Raw genomic sequence first — 3,550 nt, 5'->3', positions numbered from 1 at the left:
TACTGGGCAATCAAACAAAGGTCATTAGACTTTGTAAATAAGTACCTTAGCTGCTAAGCCATCACTTAAGCACATTTACAAATACTTTGCTACACCATCTAAGTTGCCTTTTCTGTTGTTTTTTGATTTGTTGCCATCTAACAGGTTTTAACTTTGATATAATCCCACTTGTATATTTTTGTGTTATTCTCTGTACTTTGTGTAAAACCCAACTAGCTTCTCTATTTCTTACTTAGTTGATTTTATAGATGCAGGGATATGTTGAAATCCTCAATATAATTTGAGTTGATATTTTCTATGAGGTGAGTCCATGACTCTGCTCTTTGGCATGTAGCAATCTATTTACATAACACCAGGTGTTGAAGATACTATTTTTACTTCTTTCAGCATTTCTATGCCCTTGTCTCTGGTTAGTGGATTGTGGATATATGGGTGTGTTTCTAATGCATCTTAAGAAATAAGTTTATTAATTGATAGTTAGAAAAGTAGACTCCTACTACATAAAGCATAAGAAAAATCTTCATTAGGCCAACATCTGCTTCTACAGTAGTCCACACACTTACATGGACTACATCCAAGGCTACTGATTTGGTTCACTGTGCCTAATAACTTCTGTTTCCTGAATCTGGTGTGAGTCAGAGCACACACTTACAACAAATTATGAAAAGTGATTGCTGGGCATGGTGGCACATGCCTTTTATTCCAATACTCAGGAGGCAGAGGTAGGAGGATTGCCAGAAGTTATAGACCACCCTGAGACTACATAGTGAATTCCAGGTCAGCCTGGACTAGAGACAGACCCTACCTGGGGAAAAACAAAAACAAAAATTGAAAGTTGATTTTATTATTTAAAGAGGTAGGCAGCCAGCGACAGAAGAATTCTTAGGTCTATTTTGATGTGGAAATTCAAGTCCCTGAGGGGATGGAGTCATGCTTGTACATGGCCTACTTAGGAATAGACTTGGGTGACCTTGACAGACAGCCTGTTCAGATATGTGTATCTCAGGGGCATGCACACACTGTGTAAAACTTTGAATGTCATCTTCCTTTCAGGAGTGAGACTAACATGATAGGCTCTCCTGGCTCACTCTTAACTAACCCAAGATTTTACTATCATTGAGAAGGGTTAGGTACCAAGCCTGCACAGCTCTGGTAAGGTTCAGACCTTGTTTTGCCATGGTGGTTAAGATTGAGGGATGAGTAGCACAGGCTCATTTTCACAGTGAGCTACATATATAGTCCTTTGTAAGCAAGCATATCCCCAAAAGGTATTTTCAACATTTAAAACATATATTCTCAACAGTTGTTCTTGAGAAATGCAGTAAGGTACAGGGGAGAACGGGGTCAGCTGAAAGTCTCCTGGAGATATAGCTACATATCTATTTCTACTCCATTGGCCCTTACCTCTGCTTCTATGTCACTGTGACATTGTTTGAGTGAGGTCAGCTTTGGAATGTAACTGCCAGCAGCAAGTGGAGGGCCTCGACATTTGCTTCTGTTAAAGATTATTTTAGCCTTTGGAGCCCTTTTGACTTCTTTTGAATTTTAAGGTGTTTTTCACAACTTATATAAAAATGCCACTGGAACTTTGGTAAGGATAACATATTGAGTCTATTTCTTTGAGCAGTATGAATTGTTCCAATTCAAGAACATGCAAGATGTTTACCTTTATTTCTGCCTTCTTCAATTTTATCATTTTCAAGGTGTAGACCATTCATTTATTTGGTTTAATATATTTCTAGGTATTTTACTTTAAAACTACAGTATAAAGAAAATACGTAATTTGACATTTATATGGAAAGGAACTGGGAGAGACATAGACATAAAGAGAGATGAAGAGGAAACATCCACACATGTTAATTAATGTTCATCTTACTGAGTCATATGCATTAAAAATGTACAGTTTGGTGCATCCATAAGATGTTATTAAGAAGGGAAATGGAACCCTTTGAGAGAGTTAGGGGTGTTGAGATGTATAGCTCCATAATACAGTGAGACAGTGACGTGCATTGTTCTCAGCTTGTGATGAGGTGTTAGATGAGATGGACAATAACATTCCGTGGTGAAATTGGAAGCCTATGTTACTGGGATCTCTTTAGAGATTTGCCTGTTTCCTTGTGGATATTAACAGGTAATACAAAAGATGTCTAAAATGAAAAAAAAAAAATTTCCTCCACCAAAAGTAGAAAGCTGTGATGAGGCACAAGTAGAACATATCTAAACGCAGAGTATGTGGCACAGAATTAACATCTGCCATGAAAGTTTCCATCAAACATTTAATTTTTTTTACATAATGTCTGTAATTTGTGTCAGTATATTTTTAGTGCTTATAGAAACATGAAGGAATTTTATAAATATGAATATGACAAAAGATAAATAGTGTTAACATAGCCTAAATATTTATATTTTTAATAACTCCAGCTAAACATAAGATTGCTGAAAATATATAGATGAAGTCTTGGGCAAAAAATCAAATAAATTTTCTTGCATAAACAAAGATTTGCTGTCACACCTCCAAAACACTTCCAACATTCTATGCATTCTAAGCAACTATATATATTTTCTAAAGTTATTTTCAGCAAATGACTTAATAATATTTTGTTTTATTCAAAGATATTGTAATAATTCTACAATAAAATAGTTGTCATCTTATGAAATGAGTGGTATGCAAATGGCTTAAGTATTCGTGAAAATGTGGGTACTGCCATGTATCCATTCAAACATCAAATGTAACCAGGCCTGGTGGATGTTGCAGTCACATTTGCCAGGATGGCAAAAACACCTGATTAGGACCAGCTTGTTGGGAAAAAAAAAAAAAAAAGTTTATTTTGGATTATAGACTCAAGGGGAAACTACATGATGGCAGGTGAAAATGATGACATGAGCAGATAGTAGATATCACCAATTGTCCAGCATCACATAGACAACAGCAAAAGGAGACTATGCCAAACACTGTCACAAGGAAGCTGGTCTATAACACCCCAAAGTCCACCCCCAACAACATAACATCTCTAGGAAGCTTGAATTTCCCAATTGCCATCAGATGGGGACCTCACATTCAGAATTTCAAGTTCAGCCCCTGGCTCCCACAAACCGATAACCATACCTGATATAAAATCCAATGTGTTCACCTTTCAAAGTCCCCAAAGTATTTATCAACCCCAATGTTGTTCACAGTCCAAGATCGTTTAAATGAACCAAAAAAAAAAAAAAATATATATATATATATATATATATATATATATATATATATATATATATATATGTGGCACAGAATAAACACTCACACTGCAAAAAAATGGCATTGGACATAGCAAATAAATATTCAACCAATACAAGATTTAAACAGGGAAAACATCATACTCTATAACTCCAAGTCCAACAATTCTAATCAGTAACAAATCTCCAAGTCCAATAATGTTCACCAGGGACATTTCTCTATAGTTCCAATTCTGCCCCTCCAGCTAGGCTACAGTCTTAGAAAACTTCATTTGGTGCCAGCAGCTCTTGTTGGCAGCCATCCCATGATCCTGGCATCTCCACTGGGTCT

The sequence above is a fragment of the Jaculus jaculus genome, chromosome 8 (genome assembly GCF_020740685.1).
Source record: "Jaculus jaculus isolate mJacJac1 chromosome 8, mJacJac1.mat.Y.cur, whole genome shotgun sequence".
Taxonomy (NCBI): domain Eukaryota; kingdom Metazoa; phylum Chordata; class Mammalia; order Rodentia; family Dipodidae; genus Jaculus; species Jaculus jaculus.
The sequence above is the reverse complement of the archived record's forward strand: the minus strand, read 5'-3'. Positions refer to the sequence as shown.